The 21,811-nt window shown below is 40.0% G+C and overlaps 1 protein-coding gene across 8 annotated transcripts in view; it reads left to right on the top strand.

The window, feature by feature from the left end:
* ITPR1 (inositol 1,4,5-trisphosphate receptor type 1) overlaps window positions 1-21,811 on the top strand; it is a 395,541-nt gene that overhangs the window by 3,852 nt on the left and 369,878 nt on the right. For 2 of the 8 annotated variants that reach the window (XM_043977912.1, XM_043977914.1), the window contains exon 3: window positions 7,163-7,242. The exons of the other annotated variants lie outside the window; for them this stretch is intronic. The gene's annotated coding sequence lies outside the window, so the exon portion shown is untranslated. The remainder of the gene's footprint in view (window positions 1-7,162; window positions 7,243-21,811) is intronic. 8 annotated transcript variants of the gene reach the window in all.

Genomic DNA, 21,811 nt, shown 5'->3' with positions numbered 1-21,811 from the left:
GAAAATAAGAGATGAAAATCTGTATGATAGATTTGGGAATTATTGCCTTATGGGGGGGGCAAAGCTAAAGAAAAGTCAGTAAACAAATTATCCACTTTCAGTGAATTGTTGAGAAAGTATTATCAGATGGCTTTGTAGACTCCATGGGAAATCTGTTTGTGATTTTTTTAAAGTGGGCTGCTTATGAAGAAACCAGAGTACAAGCAGCGGAAAAATCAAATTTAAATCTGGCTTAGAGTTCCTTTTCTAGGTCAAACTGCCCTGGGATAGACCTGGTTTAAGCAGAGTCTATACAAGGCAGATGTGTTGCCTTGTTTGCTGTAAGTTTGATCTTGTCACACAGACACACACGCACATATTCTCTCTCTCTCTCTCTCTCTCTCTCTCTCTCTCTCTCTCTCTCTCTCTCTCTCTCTCTCTCTCTCTGTCTTTCTCTTTCTTTCTCAGCATTCATAGTCTAGTTCTGTTAGGGGAAGCCTTGCCTGTTGTGTGATCTCAGTTAACTTCTTGTGTTCTGTGTTGCTGACATACTGTCCTAAAGAGCAGAGCTTAGAATTCGAGGAGATTGTCTTGACTAATATTAGTTGCTTTTGGAAAGCGGACAGTGGCTTCAAGGGTGGTTTTTGAGAACTAATGAAGGAATTGAATGCAGGGTGATCCATGGCAGTCTGCAGTCTTTAGTAGCGGGACAACCCAAGCTCCCTGAGGACAGGAACTGTTTGAGGTTCTTCTGAGTTTGTATCCCCAGCGCTTCACATAATGCTATTAGCATTTTTGGTCCCATTAATGTATAAAACTCCCCATGTTCCAACTCCCTCCAGTGATGCATGTGAGCTCCTCCTCTGTAGTTTTAGACACTTTAGATAGAGTGTCTTGCTAAGTGCCACACAAGTAAAGTGTCAGGATTTCAATCCTTTTTACTTGAATCCAAAGCTGAACCGTTGTCCACTCTGACATTCTGCCTCTTGTTTTGCACATATATTTTCCCCCAGGGTTCCATGGCACAAAAAACAATTAGGAAAGAATCCCTAGTTTAAGAGAAGACTGAGTGCTAGGGCCAAGCTACCACATAAACTATTTGCCCTTCCCAAGAGTAGCCAACCCATCTTGATCCCTACAGACCATACACTGTGCCTGCATCAGTTTGGTTAGAGGAACAGCTCTGAGAAATGGGACTTAAGCTGAAGACATTCTTGCTGACTTGTAGAATTGTGCTCTTCTTTTTTTAAAAAATAATTTATTTATTTTTATTAGTTTTTATTTTTTTTTCAGGGCAATGAGGGTTAAATGACTTGCCCAGAGTCACATAGCTACTAAGTGTAAAGTATCTGATGTCAAATTTGAACTCAGGTCCTCCTGTCCAGGGCCAGTGCTTTATCCACTGCGCCACCTAGCTGCCTCATTGTGCTCTTCTTTTGACAGTTTCCAAGCTCGTGCTTGCTTTCCCATTGTGTGTGACCCAAAATGTTGCTGAGCTCTGTGGCCATTTCAAATATACGAGTTTTGTTTTATTTCTAAAGAGACTTGATTTTGTGAAGTCTGATACTAGTTGGGCCCGCATAGTTAGTGGAGCCTGTTTCTAAGCTTTTCATTTGTATTCTTCCATAGCAGGCTGTCAGCTGTCACTTCATAAACCTATTAATGTGCCTGCCTCTCTGCCACCCTTCTCTGTGCGGATGGTGGGGAGTGAGGTAACTCAGCTTGTGAGAAGCATGTTCATTTAGACTCAACAAACACTTGTTAAACATCTGCCACATATGGTGGCTGCACTCTTGTGGGTGCTGGAGATACAAAGACAACAGTGGAGACAAGCCCTCTCCTCAAGGGGTTTACATTCTGTTAGTGGGTATGGTCAATTAACAAACCAGGCGCTGGGGAAATAGCAAAACAATAATAATAACAGACTGATGAACTTTACACAGTACTGTAGAGTTTGCAAAGAGCTCTCTCTATGTTTGTGTCATAGATGCATAGACACACACACACACACACACACACACACACATATATATATGAAATCTCATTTGAGCCTCACACCAACCTTGTGAGTTAGGTTCTGAAGGCATTATTATCCCCCATTTGCAAATGAGGAAACTGAGGTTCAGAGGGTCTGAGTGGGGTCTTCAGCCTCTGGATCCTGTGTCTAATGAGCATCAAAACTGGGATTTGAATCCACTTCTTTCTAACTCCCAAGACCAGCATCGATTCCATTTTGCCACACTACCTTAATGAAAATTTCATGATAGGATGATTTATTTGGAGCCACAAGTGGTCTTAAAGGCAGACCAGTCCAGTATTTTCATTTTCAGATGAGGAAAGGGAAGGGACACCTGTCCAGGATCATTGAGAGAGTAAGCAGTAGGGGAAGGGTTAGTAACCCAGTTCCTCTGACTCCAAACCCACTGCTTTTTGGACTCTGTCTATACAAGGCTATAAAAAGTAATTTCTGAAGAAAAGGAATATTAACCCAGGAGATCCGGCACAGGACTCAAGAATGAAGTAGCCCCTCATCCCTGCTCTGAAGGCAGCAAAAGATCCTAAGAGATGGTTAAGAAAGAAGCTGCAGGGGACAGGGAGACCTATTCTGAAGAGAGTCCCCAGGCTTGGACTTGGTGACCCCTTTGTTCCTACAAGGAGCCATTTGTTTGCTTTCACCCACATGTTCTACTTTGTCCCAGGTAGTTGATGATACAAGAGAGGGGCCCTTCACATGCTCCTGGTGGCGTGACTAGATCTGTGTTATTCAGGTGGGCAGTTATGAAGCACCTGCTAGGTACTGTTCTCTGGACATGTCATAGACAGGGACAGGAACCAAAGTAGGCCTTGCCCTAACTGAGCTGAGTTTATTCCTCTTGCTACCTATAGACTATCTTTACCAACCCCTGTGGCTCACACATCTACCCAGGACTTCTGTCAGGAAGAGAAAAACATTTTGGGGAAGCGGGTAATTCAGTCCCAGGTGCAGAACTGTAAAAATCAGGGCCTAATTTCTGTGGTTTCCCCTCCTTTATTTTCTCATAGTTGAAAAATCACCGCAAGAGTCTACCTAGCCAAAACATTCTGGCCACATGTTCATTCTAGTGCATTCACATGTATATATACATGTATGTATGTGTGTGTGCATAGATATGTTTGTAGGTTGTAGGCTTAATACATCATAACAATTACCCTGGGCTTCTACTTAGATGGTAGTTAGAAAGTCTATGTCACAGTCTTGTTCTGGAGAATATGGGTTCTCAAGTTTACAGTTTGAGAATGTTGTTTGGTGTTACTAATAACAATAAAGTGTGGTGAGAGTGACATGTAAACGACAAACTAGAACTTTACTCTTGAGGACTGAGTATTGCCTCTTCTCTCCGGGTGGGCAAAACAGGTAACATCTGTGTGTATTCATTTCCTCTTCTGTTGAATGAGTATAAAAATATCAGCTGCTTGTTGCGTACACAGTTTAATCAACTGGTATTTGTAAAGGTCTTGTCCCATGGAGCAGTGGAGGGAGGGAAGGCATTGAATCAGGCTTTCCTGATTCAGGTGTCCTGCCTGTGACCATGGAGAGACATTGACTTAACCTCTTTAGTGCTCCCAGACAGACAACTCGCAAACACAGTGTTTGGAACTGGTTTCCAGTCAGTCAATAAACATTTATTAAAGACTCTGCTACTGTGTGGTAGTGCTGAGCACATAAAGACAAAAGGTCCTGCCCTCAAACAGTGTACATTTTATTAGACTATTTCACACTGGTGAAATTATACTTCCAGATTAAAAACAAAAGCCAATTTTATTCAACTTTACCCCCTTCAATGCAACCTACCTTGGCTTGGTTGCCTTTTCTTTCCCTTGTTATTTTTCAGTGACACTACAGTGTGGGCCTTAATTTGTCCTGGCTCCAAAAAAAGTCCTGGGCTGGGAAATCAGGAGACCTTGATACCATTTTCGGCTCTGCTGATAGAAGCTGTGTGACTTTGGGAAAGACCTTACCTGTGCTGGGCCTCCCTTTCCAAATCTTTAAAATGAGAGAGTTGGGGTGGATGATCCCAAAGGTTACTTCTCTGATTCAGCAATGGTGAACCAGTTGGGGTGAGATCTGTTGTACTGGCAATCAGGGTTGAGAGAGGTCCAGAAAGGAACACAAATAGCGTATTCAAAACTACACCTGTGTAGATGTCAATGTACCTTGAGTCATCTGTCCAGCATTTGATTTTTTTTTTTTTTTAGTGACCGTGATAAGATAATAGGTTTTGAACTGAAAGGCCCCTTGGAGGCCTTGTACTTTTCTGGATGAGGAGACATTTTGAAGTCCTTGCCCATGGTTACATAGCTAGTGAATCCAAAGCAAGGTCCTCTGACACCGATTGCAGCATTTTTCTTCCATTGGACTATATACAATTGCATTATAAAAGTGTGATAGATTTTTGAAGGCTGTATAATTATTACATGAAGGAATTAGAGAATCACTCTGTAGTTATGTGTCTTTAAGGCCATTCTATTTCTGACTGTCTTGGGTCATCTAGGAAGACTGCAGAGTATTAAAGCTTCTAGCTCAAATGAGTTACTTTTGCACCAGTTTGAAAACGAAAGCAGGATTTTTTTTTTCCTTTGAATTACGACTCTGAATTGAATCAGGTTTCATGTGGTGGACTCAATCTGAATTTCTAAAGATGGTTTGATGACTGAAGATCAGATTAGCAACTAGCAGTAGTGAAAGGGGGTAGGGACTCAAAAATGCCTTGTTGCTAATGACTATTTCACAACTCAAGATTCTATCTTCAGTTATCTTTGCTTAAAGGAAATTCTGAAATGTTACCCAGGGACATCCAGAGCTGTAGCGAAATAAGAGTCAACTGGGTGAGTAAAGGTAATTCAAAAAAAGAAAAACTGGAACGAGTCAAATGGAGATGTGTTCACTATCTCGGTTATAGTTAGATGAGCCTATGTGTTTTGGGGTAAGAGATTAGATAATACCTGTGTCCTCCTGAGAGGGTCTTTTTTTGTGATCTTTTGTAGCTTGGTATGATGATGATGATGACAACAACTGGCATTTACAAGGGGTTTGGAGATTTCTAAAGCACTCAACATATATTTGCCCATTTGTCCCTTGCAAAAGCCTGTGAGTTGAAACGTTAAATGTTGAGGAGACTGAGGCTTAGAAGAAAATGTAGTCTGCCTTGGGCCATAAAACCAGCAAGTGTGAGGCAGGCATTGGCTCAGGGCTTTTGTAACTCCTAGTCTGGCAGTACCACAGTGCTTGTCACATATAGTACTATTTCAGCTTCATGTTCTTATCTATCCATACTTTTACCCCTTAAATATTTGGTTCACCTTACTATACTCTTGTCTCCAGTCATTAAGTAGATGCTCTAGTGCCCTGTTGACCCTCAAGTTGAAGACATAAGCCACAACAAACTTGACATTGTGATTATCGTGGTATATCACTTTACAATCCATAATGTCGTTCATAGCCCACTTCTGTCATCCCACCTTCCTTGATTCCCTCCCATTGTTGGGGTCCTCACCTTCCTCAGGTTACCTCATAGATCCTTATCTGAGTACATGTTTTATGTCCTCCATAGGATGTAAACTCTCTGAGGGTAAGAATTATTTCCTTTTGGTCTTTGTATACCTATGTCCTGTAGGCCTAGCTCTTGGAGCTATTCTCTAGACAGAAAATGGATCCAGAGCCTCAGAGACCATCATGAGAAGATAGGCAGGGTTTTCTTTCTTTTTTTCCCTTTAATGTGATTATGACAATTTTGGGGTATCCTTTATACCAGGGACTCAACTTGCATTCCATGAACTGAATCTAAGAAAAAAATTTAATTACTATATTTTAGTATAGTTGATTAACTTTATAACCCTATATTTTATTTTATACATTTACAAATGTTATTTGGAGAAGGGGTCTGTAGACTTCCTCCTGCTGCCAATGAGTCCAACATCCACTCCTCCACCCCCACTCCACCCCCGAAAAACCCTAACAAGACAAAGGCGAACAAGCTCTTCTTTATACGTCTGTGAACAGTGGACAGAAATCTAATGTCTAGATGAAATTTATTCCAGTATAAGCCAGCATCAGTGTTAAAAAGAAGTTTGGATTCAAGGCCTGTCTCTGACAGTGTCTGGCTTTGTGAACCCCGGTGAGGGCTTTTACCTCGAAGGACCTCAGGTGATTCAAAACTAGGACTTGCAGAATAGTTGCTTATTGACATTGGTAGAGTAATTGTCTCATCAGTAACTCCATATAGATAGATAGATAGATAGATAGATAGATAGATAGATAGATAGATAGATAGATAGATAGATACATAGATACATAGATACATACATACATACATACATACATACATACACACATCATCATTATCATCAAAACCATGGATGTGGACTAAGAAAAAGAAAGAAAAAAATTCCTGGAACAGTTCAAGTTGCTGAGAATACCAAAACAAAAAATGATCCAGTGCATACATTCAGGGTGCTTACATTCTCCTGGAATGGGTAGTGAATGTTTGAAGATGTGGGGAGACAGTTTTGATGCAGCTGCTCATCTGTTGGTTGGAAATCTACTGCACCAAAGTTAGGTCGAGTGAGTGTGCATGGGTGCATATTTGTGTGTGTTCAAACCCTTGTGTATAGAAATTTGTGCATCACAACACTTTTCAGTTTCTCTTAAATTAGGTCAAACTTTGTAAAACCCTTTAAATCTGGAAATGAAATGTCTCTCAGAAGGTGAAATACCAGAACTGTGATGGTGTAGAATTTGAGCTCCTTGAGGGCAGACACTGGCTCATGTGTTTCTGTCCTCAATGCTTGATAAATGTTTGCTAAATCGAATTCAATTACATAGTGCTATTTTCCGTAGAGGAGCATAGGCTCATTGTTATTGTTAGTCCTTTATTCTCAGAAAGGACCAAAGACATCACAGGGGTAATGTCTTGACTTGCACGTGAATTGAATTTAAGTGAGGCAGAGCTGCACATAGTCATCAGTCAGCTTCACTCTCCTGTAGAGTTATTCAAGTCTTGTGACAAGACAAAAATCAAGATGTCTGGTGATAGCCTGGGGGTGCAGTGGGTGATCTTGGCTTTTCTAAGGCTCCCATAGGAGCATAGGCTCTTAGATTTCAAATTGACAGGGGATTACCTAGTCCAACCTCTCTATTTTCCAGATACTTTTTGACTTTATGAAGAACAAAATCTGACTGAAGCACAACAGCTTTTGTTCCTGCACCCTGAACTTGCTTTGGAGGTAGGATGTAGCAATTCTCCCAAAGTTCTGTGAGTTTTGGAGAACATCAACATAAAATTCTTCCCTTTAATGTCGGCAGCATCACTATATGAGTTGGTAGTGTTGGGTGCAGATGTTCTCCTCCCTTTCCATCTTTTTTTGAAGCAGATTCATTTTTTTGTTCTGCCACAGACTTAGGCTGGACTTAAAATTTCATGCTTGTTATTAATAGACTAGTCCTGGTAATGGAATTTTTTTCAAAGAACTTAAAAAAGCAGAGCACAAGAATTAGGAGAACATTGTGCACAGAGACAGCAATATTGTTTGATGAAGACTTGTGAAAGACTTAACTATTTTCAATGATATAATGATCCAAGACAATCCCAAAGGACTAATGATGAAGCATACTCTCCACCTTCAAAGATAGAACTGATAGTGATGGGACAGACTGAAGCATGCTATTTCTCACTTTCTTTGATTTTTTTCTTTTATTCACGTTTTCATATACAAAATAACTAATATGGTAATGTTTTACATAATCATAGGTATATAACCTGTATCTGATTGCTAACCACCTCAGGGAGGGGGGGAGGGGAGGGAGGGAAAGAGGGATAAAATTGGAAGAGACTTGCCCTAAACCAGCTTCACTGCTTGAGCATAACAAAGGGAAATGACTTCTCCATTCCCTTGAGTGATGTCCAGAAAATTGCCAGTTGTAAGTTAATCGAGTAGCCAGATCTCTTGGGAGCAGGGTCATTAGAAAATGGGTGGTAGGCTGCATAGGGAATTTTTTGGCCTTCACAGCTGTGATTAGCCCTGCCTAATTTTAAGGTATTTATGGTGGCCTGGTTACTGGAAGTCAGACTGTCAAGCTTGAGCGGCCACGTGGTTCCGTTTTTAAATAAACACGTGTGCTTTGCTTTTCTGTGTGCACTTGTAAAAATCCAGGGGACTGTAGATTCAAGGTCACTCGTTGGGTATCATCATGGGAAGGAGCAGAGAATGTTGAGGGGAATATGAAATTTAAAGTGAAAGGATGGGGGGGTCCTAATCTGGGACCCCTTCTTATTTCCTGTGGGATTTTGGGCAACTCACTTAATCTCTTTGGGCTTTAGTTTCATTTTCTGTACATTGAAGGGGTTGGACTCCTTTAGGGGGTTCTTCATCAAGGGGTTTGGTGTTTAAATGCATTCAGTAAAAGACATAGAATTGTGATTGAAAGAAACCAATTATCTTGAAATACAATAGCCCAAATATTTAAAAAATCTATTTCTCAGACCCCAGAGTAAGAATCTCTAGTTCTAGTTGAACTTTTGTATTTATTCTGTATATATTTTGTATTTATTTGTGTACAAGCTCTCCTCTAGGTCAGGGACACTTGTCTTTTTCTGTCATCTCCTTTTTCCCAGCAGTGCTTAGGTACACTGGCTGGGGATCTGGTCTTGAACCTAGGAAGACTTGGTTTCAAGTCCTGGTTCTGACCCACACTGGCTTTGTAAATGTGGGTGAGTCACTTAGCCTGTTGTTGCTCTGGGCTACTCTTTAAGCCTCTGAGTTCCAGAGAAGGAGCTGACCTATCTTGGTAGAGGGAGTTTCCTCACTTGGGAATTCCCTACACCAGTGAAATCGTATGTCCAGGCCCTGTCTGTAGCACATTGCCTGGGAAAATAGTTGGAGCCCTAGAAGTGGTTCTTGAATTGACTGCAATCCTGGGGTAACCTTGGGGTTAATTTTTAAGTGTTCTAATTTAGCCTTAGTTTCAGAGGTTGCTAACTTCTTAAATCTAAATTTTGTGTAGGTGGAAGAGGAGATCTTAGGAAAACTAATTTAAGGCAATGAGTGCAATATGTGTCTGGGAAATAGATGGGGAAAATTACAATAAGTGGATTCTTTGCCTCGTCAAAGCTTTTTGCAAAAATGCTTGCGTTCCATACAATGAAACGAACTCTGTTTCAGTGTGATTGTAATCTCCAGCCCAGCTTAACAGTGAAATAGAAGAAATTCAGAAGGTCATTGTCATCCTCTGAATGTTTTTGTAAGAGCTATTAGAGGAACCACCTCCATAACACCAGTAGGGTAGGATTTCATGAACTAAAAATCTTTAGGGGAAGTCAGCCTAGGAGAGAGATGGGAAATACCAAAGAATTAAATTTTGAAGAAACAAAAGGAAAAAAAAACAGGAATTGTATGAAGAAACTGGTGTTGCCTGACAGAAGACTCACCAAACTTAGATTTTACAGATAGGTCGAGGATGATAGAAAAAGGGGCAAGTAACTGAGGAAGAATACAAAAGTGCTATGAATTTCATGTTGTAAGACTGTTCAGAGTACTAAAGCTTGGAATGAGAGGTTGATGAGGGGACCTAAGGATAACAGAAAAAATTGTTTTCAGCTGTTTTGGGGGAAATGTGTAGATCAAAGAAGAGATGGTGGGATGGCTGCACCAAAGGGGATGGGACCATGGTAGCTGACAAAAGAGACAAGACAGAACTGCTCATTTTTTATTTTGCTTCTGTTTTCTCTACTAAGAAGAATGGCTTTTGGACTAAAAAGGATAGGACAATATTGGCTAAAAGTGAGTTGCTACTTAAGATAATTAAGGAGATGCTAATACTATTGGCTAGCATTTCTATAGGTCTTTAAGGTTTGCCAAGTGCTTTACATATATTATTTCATTAGTAAGAGATCAGCTAGCAATATATTATTTCATTAGTAAGAGATCAGCTAGCAACCGTAGATGCATTCAAGGTATTTGGCCCAGATGACCTACATCTTTGGGAATTGAAAGAATTGGATGCTGAACGCATTGTCAGTGATAATTTCTTTTCTAAATAGTATTTAATTTTTTCCAATTACATAATTTTAACATTTTAAATGAAAATTTGAGTTCCAGATTTTTTTCCTTTCTCCCTCCCTAAGATGGTGAGCAATTTGATACGGGTTATAGATGTGAAATCACGTAAACCATATTTCCATATTAGTCATGATATGAAAGAATAAATAGAACAAAAGGAAAAAGCCACAAAAAATAAATCAAAAATGATATGTTTCAATCTGCATTTTCTGTCCTGAGTCTTTTGGAATTGTGTTTGATCATCGTATGGCTGAGAAGAGCTAAGTCAATCATAGGTGATCATTGCACACACAGTATTGCTGTTCGTCAGCTATAATTTAAAGATGGTGTCTGGGTTTTTTATTTAAGAGTAAATTCTGCAGACTCTAGGCCAGTGAACTTAACTTAGATTCTTAGAAATGTCAGTAAACAGTCAACATCTAGAAAAGGAAGTGGTGATCAGAGAGCTAGCCTGGGTTCATCAAGAAAAGGTTGGGCCAGACTCATCTTACTTCCTTTTTTGACAAGGTTATTAAAAAGATGATCAAAAAGTATGTATACCATATTTAAATGCTAGATTTTAGCAAAGCATTTGATAAGCATATCATCTTGTTCTTATGGACTAGATAATTCTACAATTAGATAGATTTGGTTGAATGACTAGAATCAGAATAGTCATTAATTCTTGGATGTCAGCTTGGCAGATCTTCTCGTGGATAGTGCCTCAGATATCTGTGCTTGGCTCTATGTTGTTTATTATTTTTATTAATGACTTGGATAAAATCACAACTGGCATATTTATCAGATTTGTAGGTGATAGAAAGCTACAAGGGATAGCTAGTGCACTGGATTTACAGTCAGGATCCTGAAAGCTCTTAGCAGGTCAAAGCATTGGTCTAAATATAATTTTAGTATCCTTTGGGTTATAAGTGTTTGATGTAGGGACAGAGGTGTTAAACATGGGCCTCAGGTGGCTAGCAAAACACCCAAGTAGGGCCAGAGCCAGATTACAACGTTGTTGGTCACCCTGGGCAAGTCACTTAACCCTCATTGACCTGCAAAAAAAAAATTATTGGAAAGTAACAAAGTAAATGAAAATATAGTACAATGCAGATAATGTTAATTTGTGGTTTTCTAAGTCAATATACAGCCATCAGGGAATTGTTTCTATTTGAGTTTGATGCCACTGATTTAGGGTATCTCAGGTACCTTCATGGACGACCACATGAATTACCACTCTGCTCTGTTTTATTGTCTTGTTATTTATTAAGTCTTTATTTCTCCAGGTTCCAAGGCAGTCTAGTGGGTATGCTATGGAGTAATCTTTTCATTACCAAAACTACAGAAAATTTTCTTAGTTCCCACTCCAAAGAAAAATCAGCAAAATCTTTTCTCCTGTTTTCTAGCTTTCCTCTCTCAGTCTTAAACTCTGTATTTACAGGCTAAGCCAAACTCACTATTAATGACTATTATCAGTCAACAAGTATTTATGAAATGCCGACTGTGTGTTAGGCAGTGGGCCAGGGGCTGGAATACAAAGGCAAAGAATGAAACAATGCTCACTCCAGAAGCTTGCATTCTGTCCAGGGAGACAAAATGTACATATATAAGCATGTTCAGAATAAATACAAGGTAGTTCCGGTGGTCAGGCACTGTCATTTGGGAAGATCAGGAAAAGGCTTCATGTGGAAGGAAGGTGGTGCCTGAAGGAAAAGAGGGATTCTGTGAAAGGGAGGTGAAGCGGGAGTACATTCCCAGAGGATGGTTAGTACCAAGGCATGGACATGGGAGATGGAGTGCCCGAGGTGATGAATACAGAGAATAATTTGCTGCACAGTTTGTGTTAATGTTATCAAATTATATGGATCCAAGATTGAGTAGCTTGGAATGGGAGGTGACAGAATGGAGTTGCTCTCTGGGATTTTTCTCACCAGTGCCTCAAATGCCTACTGCCATTGAGAGTGGTGTCAGCCCCAGTCCACTCCATTTTACTCTCAAGGCCAGGCACTCATTTATGCCTCGATCTTGTCTCTCTGCCTCCTGTTTGTAACCTCAAAACCTGGGCAAAAGTCTTTTCTTCAGAAAACAGAGTAACCACAAAATATATTGAACTGTCCTCAGAGCCTCTCATTGCTGTTGTCACAGGATTCTCTCTCCTAGCAACGTCTTCCAAAGTCTATGATCCTCAGAAAGTCTCTGGTCATAGGGAGGCCACTGAAGACTTTGTGATCTTTTTAGCCATACCAGAGTACATGAATAAGGCAAAATTTGATGGGTATAAATTGGGTTTAAAAGCCAACCTCTGAGGCATAAGGTAGAAACCATAGTTAGAACAATAGCTTCTATGAAAAAGAACTGGGGTTTTTATTGGACTGCACTCTTATGGGTAAACAACATGCTATACAGTAGCCAAAATTTTAATTTGATCTTAGGCTGCAGTAAGAGAAAATAAGGAAGTGATATTACCCTGGCCTTTAAGACTATATATCTGGAGTATTATTTCATGTTTGGGCCCCACAGTTTAGGAAACAGATTAATGAACTTCAGAATGGCCTGGGGAAGGCAGCCAGAGAGGTGAAGACCTTTGAATCCATGCCATATGAGGGAGGATCAATTCAAGGAACTTGGGAATGTTTACCCTGGAGAAGCAAAGGCTCAGGGAAGACAATAGCTATTTTCAAACACTTTAAATACTGCCATGTGGAAGAGAATTCAAACTTGTTTGTAGGGTCCTGGGGGGGGGGGGTGCGGCAAGAGTAGAGTAGTGAATCAAAGTTGGAAAGAGGCAAATATAGGCTTGATACAAGGTGGGCCAAAAGTCATGAGTATTTAATAACTCCTTTATCTCTTGTTTTTAATTTACAATGCCATAGCATCATATACAGGATAGATAGGAGATGAATTTACATTATACATGAAAAAGCAAATCTCACAAATGGTGAAAAATAAAGAAAAAATAATTTTCAAAAAGTTTTCAAAACATCAGACCCCTTCTTGACTTTTGGCTCACCCTGTGTAAGGAAAAAACTTCCCAACAAAGCTGTTCAGAAGTGGAGCTAGGTGCTTTGGAATGAAATGGGGCAGGCAGCTAGGTCTTGCAGTGGATAGAGCACCGATCTTGGAGTCAAGAAGACTCATCTACATGTGTTCAGATCTAGTCTCAGACACTTACTAACTGTGTGACCATGAGCAAGTCACTTAGCACTATTTGCCTCAGTTTCCTCATCTTTAAAATGGACTGGAGAAGGACATGTTAAATCATTCCAGTGTCTTTGCCAAGAAAACCCCAAATGGGGTCACAGAGAATTGGACACAGCTGAAACAACTGAACAATGAAAGGATTCCTTCTTGCTGAAAGTCTTCAAGGAAAGGCAAGATGACCACTGGTTTCATGTTTTTAATGGGGATTTTTCCCCAGATATGAATGTTCTAATGGGCCTCTGAAGTACCTGCCAACCCTGAAATTCTATAATAGTATGAATGCTATCTTTGAGTTTACCTTTCTTGGGTATTGTGTTTGGATACCCTAGAGTGAAGAGGCCTTAAATATGATCACTTGTTGGAACGCCAAGTCTTTCTCATTCCTCAGACCTTTGTTATTGAGGATTTTTAAAAATGGTATCCTTTATTTATCCTATCTAGCTACTCTAGCAATGGTAGCATGAATATAGGAGGTAGGAAATTGAGTAGAGAGATCTCCAGGTTAAGTGAAAAAGCTTTTGAATATTTAAATACAGATTGATAATCTTGAAATGCACCCAAAGTAGATGAGCTGTGTTGAAGGCTTTTTTTTTTTTTTGGTGAGGCAATTGGGGTTAAGTGACTTGCCCAGGGTCACACAGCTAGTAAGTGTTAAGTGTCTGAGGCCGGATTTGAACTCAGATCCTCCTGACTCCAGGGCTGGTGCTCTATCCACTGCGCCACCTAGCTGCCTCTGAAGGCAATTTTTAATCAAGCCTATGATTGGTGAACTTTCCAATGATAGTGGTGAGGAATAAATTTATTCCTACCATTGTTTTACTTAGTTGTGTGTGTGTGTGTGTGTGTGTGTATGTATTAGGCTTCCATTGCACTTTTCCTCTTCCCACATCCAATAATGTGAGTCAACTTAAAAAAAAAAACAATTAACCTCATATTCAAGGTACTGTGCTAATTGTTGGGGATAGAGATACAAAAATGAAAAACAGTGAAGTTCTTGCCCTCAATCAACTTGTAGTCTAATATTCAAGGGATCTGGGGGAGGATGTTTGACCTCCATAAGGATGATAGAAGGAAGAACGGGATAAGGACAAAGGGAAGCCTGGCAAAGGACTATAAAGATTTTATGGCAGTGTTGAGAAAGAAATATGCCAACTCTTCCTTCTTGCCCTTTTTGTCAGAGGTTATGGAATAAGGAGCAGCATACAGCTTTTGAGAGGGTGCCAAGATCTAAGGTATTGTCAGGAAAAAGCTAACTTTCAGTGAGTACTGGAAGATGCAAGAAATAGGAGGGGAAGATATCTAAGATAAATGGTAAATTAGAGGGCACAGTGGAAGGGGGGCAGAGGAGCCTTGGGCCAGAGGAAGGGTAGGGCTGAGTTTTTAATTGGTGAATGATGGAGGTAGCAGATGGCTACCAGTGGGTACTGCCTTCCTGCTGATCCCAGGAATCTTGTGTAGCTTGGGTCCCAGGCTAGGCATCATGCCAACTGACTCTGAACGTTTAGATTCGTACCAGGTCTCTCAAGAGTGGACTCCTTTGTCAGTTAGTAGGTACCGTTCATAAGTTAACACTTTGACAGTTGACATGAAAAAGAACTAGATGTTTGAATGGATCATAAGCTTAACATAGACCACTTGTATGATATGGCTGCTAGAAAGCTTAACTTGATTGAGGCTTCATTTCAGAAAATTTGTCTGATTTTCAATTCACAGTTATTGGATTTTATGGCATGGGTTGCCGTGACCAAAAGAGTTTGTTCTGTCACATGGTGATCAGCTCAGAGGTGGGAAGAGGTGATGATGGGGAGAAAACTATGAGAAAATGTGGTAAAGGAGAAAAAATGAGAAAGACCCGAGGCTTGTCTACCTTAAATTCTACTACATAAGTAATCTTAATGCATGACTGTGATGAGAAGTTTCATCTTCAATATCATACATGCTTTGTTCTAAGAAAAGAATTGGAAGGGGCCAGACCTGGCCAGCATCAAATACCAACCTAAGGGGGCAGCTAGATGGCGCAGTGGTTAAAGCACGGGCCCTGGATTCAGGAGTACCTGAGTTCAAATCCGGCCTCAGACACTTGACACTTACTAGCTGTGTGACCATGGGCAAGTCACTTAACCCCCATTGCCTTAAAAAAAAAATACCAACCTAAAAACTTAAAGTGATCACGTTTTAATAAATAAGAATAGACTTATCAATATGTGAATTATCCCTGTGTCAAGTATCTGTGCTTCATCAGACCACTGACTCCTTAGAGCTAAGATCAGAATTTATAATAAAAAGATGGAAGAGTTGTATTGTCATGTAATTATTAAGACTCAACCCTGAATTTAATAAACAAATTATTATAAATCAGATATGTCAAGAACAATAGAAATTACATCAGCTATAATAATTTAATCTAGAGGTCAAATGAATGTAAACTAATTGGTGCAACAGAAAGAAGTCCAAAAAGCTCCTTAGTAAACAAACATTTGATTTATTCACTAAATGGAGAAAGATAGCTGCCAAAGGCAATATCATGTTAGAATATAAATGTTTGGGAAAAAGGATGATGGAAGACTATGAGTAGTGTTGTCTCATAAAGCAGAGATGAGTGGAAGGTAAAACCAGTCCAAAGAAAGGTTGGCAAGATATCCAAGGTATCCTAAGGACATTTGTAGATGAAATTGGAAAGAAGTCTACAAACAGAAGAAAAAAAGGAAAAAAATTGCAGATACCATTACAACAAATCATTTTCATCATCAGGAAACCTCAAACCACCATTCTTGGACCATACCACCAGTTAGAAGAAGAAAAAGTAATGGTATGTGAGAAACATTCATAACCAATATCTTGGGGATGTTCAGTACTCCTCTGCCCTTCTTTCTGAGTCATTCAGCTTTTTTTTCCCTGAAGGACTTTACTGATAAGATTTAGTCTGCACAAAACAACACCTATATGGAAACTGTTGTGCTCTGATCAGCTAGGTTGGGGTCTACATTCTTTCTCTGATGCCTTTTTTTTTTTTTTTTTTGGTGAGGCAATTGGGGTTAAGTGACTTGCCCAGGGTCACACAGCTAGTAAGTGTCAAGGGTCTGAGGCCAGATTTGAACTCAGGTCCTCCTGAATTCAGGGCTGGTGCTCTATCCACTGTGCCACCTAGCTGCCCCATCTGATGCCTTTTAGATGGAGATTTGAATGACTTAAGTCAGGTATCCCAAGGCATCATTTTAACATACCCCACCACCATCATGTCAAACAATTAGATTTGATTGCTATATTATGGACTTCCTCCAGTTAGCATGGTATATAAATTGTGAGTCCATTGCCATTTTGGTCTTTGGTCTGAGATGGCCATTGATCATCCTTCTATTAATAATCTATCAACCTTATTAATGAAAGATGTAAAAAAACTAAAGAACCCATTTTCCCTAGTACTTGTTGATTTACAGAATGGACACTCCACTGAATAGACCAAAAGGTTCCTTACAGGTGGCTTTACCACAAATGGACCCCCATATGTCAAGATAATTCATGATTCCTTGGAAGATGTCAAAACATCTGTTCAGTGACCTAAACATCAGGTGAGGCATAAAACATGGAGGTAAATATTCACCAAAACTATTAACCACTCTTACCTAGGAGATCAGGCATGAGGTTCAGCTTGTGAAGGATGGTGAGGGCCTCTAAATGTTCATCTGTTTGCAGATGAAATTATATTGATTGCATCAAGCCCCAAGACAATTTAGAGCCTCATGAAAAAACTCTGAAATTACTCAAGAGACTTTGGCTTGTTCATCTATATGGGAAAGACCAACTGTATGACATAGTGTTTATTGTCCAGATTCAACATCCATCTGAATGAATGACCTACAGAACTTGCCAACAGTATGTATATTTGGAACAGACAGTACTGATGAGTGGTAAGCCAGGCCTAAGTTACAAAGGAGTAGCAGAGTATGCTAGACTGATTTCAAGTGATTACAAGACTCCCTTATTTACTTCAAGCTTCCCACAACAGTAAAGACCCATCTTTTGAATGCAGACATTTTACTGGTGTTGCTATATGGCAGTGAGACTTGGGACATCACTGCCTTTGATAAACTGAAGAAGACCATCACCTGGGGGCCATGGACAGGCATGAAGTGAATGTAAATATGCTGCAACATATAAGCAATAAAAGACCTCTGATGAACAGGCATAAAGGATGTCTTTTGAGAATTAATTGTACACCAGAAAGAGAAGATGGGCTGGTCAGATGGCAAGGGGGGGGGGACAGGTGGACAGTCAGAGTAGAGCATTTCAAAGGTACCCTCACAATGTTGGGCAAAAGAAAGGAAGATCTTTGGTATACTGGGCAGACCCCTTGTGGGAAGACATGAATAAGAAACACACAGGATGAATTACAATCTGCATCATTGGTTGGAGCTCCCCAGATTGATGGGATCACAAATCCATTTGAGTGTTTGAATCTTCCTGAATTTTAAATTAGCTGTCTTCTTCAGGAGGAAGATAGCTGTTGTCTATGAAATAATGTTGGCCTGTGAACCCTTCAGTATACTTGCTGTAACATTCAACTGACTTTTAATTATTGAGCTCTTTGCCTTAGTGAGTGTAAATTTTAAAGCAGTGGAATCTCCCACAAGCCTACTTGATCTTCTAGGAAAAGTGACAGTCTCAGAGGAAAAGATGACTTTCCCATATTGTCCACAAGCTGCTGGAGCCCTTGGGTGTCCAGTTCTCCCGGGTGGGTTTTAAAGCCCAGCAAGTGACAGTAAGAGTTTGTCTTTCTGCTGTCTCAGCAGGTTAGCACATCTGGTTTTCCTCTTGAGGGTCCCCCAGCGTTGCTTGTCTCTGAGTAGATTGAAAGAAGAGCATAGTGTGAGACTAGCCGGAAGACTGTCTGCAGGCACAAATGATACAAGATCAGATAAAAAAGCAGGCTCTTCCAAGCCCTCTTAACAACAGGAAACTTTCCAGATGACCGGTCTGTTAGTCCCATCACTCATGGCCTTTCCTCCTCCCCCACCCCTACTGGCCCTGCATGCCCTCCCTATTTGTTGACTTTACTGGGCTTTGTTTCCTTCCAAGGGAATGATGTAGAAAGGCATTCTCCAGGTCGCTAATGCTTAATTAATGGGGAAACCATTGGAAGCCTCCTATAGTACCAGGAAGCCTTTAACCTAATCCTTTGTTAGTGTAATTGTTGCTAGAGACCCCTGGGGAAAGTGGGATTTAAAAAAAAAAAAGCAAAAGCTACAACTGTTTTGTGTAGGTGTCTTTTTCTTTTAAACTGTGGCCCCTGGCAAATTTCCTAGCAGGCTGCCCACCCATCATAAGCGGTAGTGGGTGGTCCAGTCTCTCTAGTTTTAGGAAAAGTGAAAGGAAAAAAAAAAGGAAATAAGTGACATTTATTGCCTACACGTAAATGGATAACAGTGGCAATTTGTAACTAAGAAGTTTTTGATGACAACCTTTCACCTACAAACAAAAGAAATACCACGGGCTCCAAGGGGTGCTTGGGAAGAATGGTGTTGGATCCCAGTTTGTCCAGCAGAGCAGCTCATAGTGTGAGCATCTAGGTTGGTCAGAAACAGATCTTTCTAGTCAGTTTCTCCTTCTGCAAAGAACAGCAGGATTATGGCTCTGCTCACCTGGTGGTGGTGACAGCTTTGAGGGAAAGCAACTAGCTTGGCTCTGCCCCAGCCCACTCTCCCTAGGGTCTGGACAGGCATTTCTCCCCCCCCCCCATGCCCCCAGTAAATACTCCTTTAAAGTTTTTTTTTTCCTTTAAAGTTTTTAGTTGCAAATTTTATCCCTCCTTCCCTCCCCCCCCCCACCTGAGGTGGCAAGCAATCAGATATAGGTCATACATGTGCAATTATGTAGAACTCTGACGTATTAGTCATTTCGGACAAGAAAACTTGAATAAAAGAAAGTGAAAAATAGCATGCCTCAGTCTGTGTTCAATCAATATTAGTTCTTTCTTTGGAGGTGGAGAGTATGCTTCATCATTAGACCTTTGGGATTGTCTTGGATCATTGTATTGTGGATAAGCATTTTCATGAGCTACTCTGAGGTGAAGGAGAGACAGAGGTCCAATGGTCAATTTTTAAATTGGAGTCTGCACTGATAGCTAGCTGTCTTTAGAAGGAGTTCTCAGAGAAAAGCCTCAATCTTCTTGGGCCCCCAGAGGCAGAGTTAAGAGCAATGAGTGGAAGCTGAGAAGAGGCATATGTAAATTGAACCTAAGGAATAATTTCCTAATAATTAGAGCTCTTGCCTTGGGAGGAAATAGAACACCCTCTTTCCCTGTCCCCTCCATTGGAGGCCTTTTACAATAGAAACTGAAGTAGTAGATCTGGTTTAGCTCCTGGTGTTACTAGGAGGTCTTGAGGTCCATTCCAGTTCTGTGGTTTCATGGGCTAAGTCCTCAAATTTTTTCTTTTTCTTGTTTTTTTTTTTTTTTTTTTTGTTTTGTTTTGTTTTGCAGGGCAATGAGGGTTAAGTGACTTGCCCAGGGTCACACAGCTAGTAAGTGTTAAGTGTCTGAGGCTGGATTTTATCCACTGCGCCACCTAGCTGCCCCTAGGTCCTCACATTTAACAACTCTCGATAGCCTTTTATGAGACTTGAAAAATGTAAAAACAATTTGAATTTTCCTCAGTACTGATTATTTATCAATGAATGAACCTAAGCCTTCCAAAGTAAACCCGAGTTCATACTAAGGTAAGCAATAACTATCAAGTGACTTTATTTTTAATACATTACCAGAAAGGGGAAATAAATTAATAATGTTACTTAAACAAATTGGCTTAGCTTCAGCTCATAAAATACAGTTAAGATGTTGTAGGATATCGAAAAGAACAAATGCTCAGTGGATTGTCGTTTCTGTCCATTACTTGTATATCTGTTCTCATTTCCCAAGTCCATAAACTCTGGCTCTATTGTTTAAAGCCTCGTTATGTATTCTTTTTGTTACCTTTCTCTGTAAACAAGTTCGTGCCCGATGAAATGTTGTTTATCCCTCTTGCAGTGGCAGGATTGGATTTTTGGAATGAATAGTTTTTTCCCCCATTTCTTTTCTTTCCCCACTGACAAGAAGAGGAATACTTTACTGATTGATTTTTCTGAAGGTAGAAGAGGCCAGTCCCTATTTTTTTCTGGGGTTCCTTCACAGTTAAGTAATTCCCCTCCAAAGAAAACTTGGCATCTAAGAAGCCAGCTTAAGAATGAAAATATTTTTATACTCCATTATAACCATCTTGGCCTTTTATAAATTTTGTGTGCTAAATTATTTCTGGTTTCCAGAAGGTGTTAATAAATAGATGGGAAAAATGATTTTGAAGTCAGGAACTAGAGAAAGGAAGATGAGAAGTTCTTAGTAATCTTGAACACCTTGGGTGATATTTGGTGATTGGTTGTAGGCTTCACCTGTCTGGGCATTGACTTCCTACACTCAATTCTGTTTTTAAAAACAACATCATCAATATGGGCTTTGTAACACAACTGCCGCTCCTAAATATTTACCCTTCTGATGAAAACTGTTATGATGAATCATGCCAATATTTGTGTGTGTGTGTGTGTGTGTGTGTGTGTGTGTGTGTGTGTGTAGGGTCCTTGGATATGGGAGTATTTTCACATGATTAAATTGGGATGGTGGGAGTTAGAGGAAACACACAGCTTTGACTTGCTAGTTCACTGAGGTCCTTGTTATAGGATCTTAGAGCAAGGGCTGGAATGGGTGTCACAAGCCATCTTGTCAATCAGTCAATAAGCAGGTAGAAATTACTTACTGTGTCCAGACATTGCACTAAGCACTAGGGCCAAAAAGCAAAAGCAAAAACAGTGCCAGGCCTCAAGAAGCTTATATTCTTGTGAGGGAAATGCTGTGTCCATAAATACATATATTCAAGGTATATACTGAAAATATATAAAATGCCAAGTATATTCCAAAAATCACTTAAGAGAAGGTCCTAGCTGCTGGGGGTTGATCTGGGAGAAGAAAGAATTTGAGCTGAGTTTTGAAGGAAGCTATGAATTCTAAGTATTTTACACATGTGAAAACTGGGGTATAGGGAGAGTGTATTTTGCCCAAAGACATTCATCAAGTAATCATTAGAGGTGGGATTTGAAATTTGAACCCAGGTCCTCTGACTTATCCCTGGACACTTCCCCAAGATTTTAGTTTACAGGAAGAGCTTTCAAGTAAAATTCTTTGTCTTTTTAAACTTCATCTGCTCTATTTTCTACCTGGGACTATGTATCCTTGAAATGCTGTACATGATTTTTCTTCTAGGCTTTCCCTTCTTGCTGAATATTCCCTGAGGTGAACTAAATATGTTAATGTATTTCATAAGTCAGTGCTCTGACTCCTTAATCACCCCTAGGTCTTGGCTGAGTTCCTTGTAGGCTCTTTATTTATATCTACTATAGATTGCAGAGAAGTCTCAAATTGCCTGCTTCAGGTATGACTTTTATCAGAGAAGAAGTAAATCACTGTTGGAGAGTCCTGAAAATGAATTTAATTTTAGAAACTGTGTTTGTTGCATGTGTCTTACTTAACCCCTTA

Source organism: Dromiciops gliroides, chromosome 1 (assembly GCF_019393635.1).
Source record: "Dromiciops gliroides isolate mDroGli1 chromosome 1, mDroGli1.pri, whole genome shotgun sequence".
Lineage (NCBI taxonomy): Eukaryota > Metazoa > Chordata > Mammalia > Microbiotheria > Microbiotheriidae > Dromiciops > Dromiciops gliroides.
This window is presented reverse-complemented; position numbering and strand designations above follow the sequence as displayed.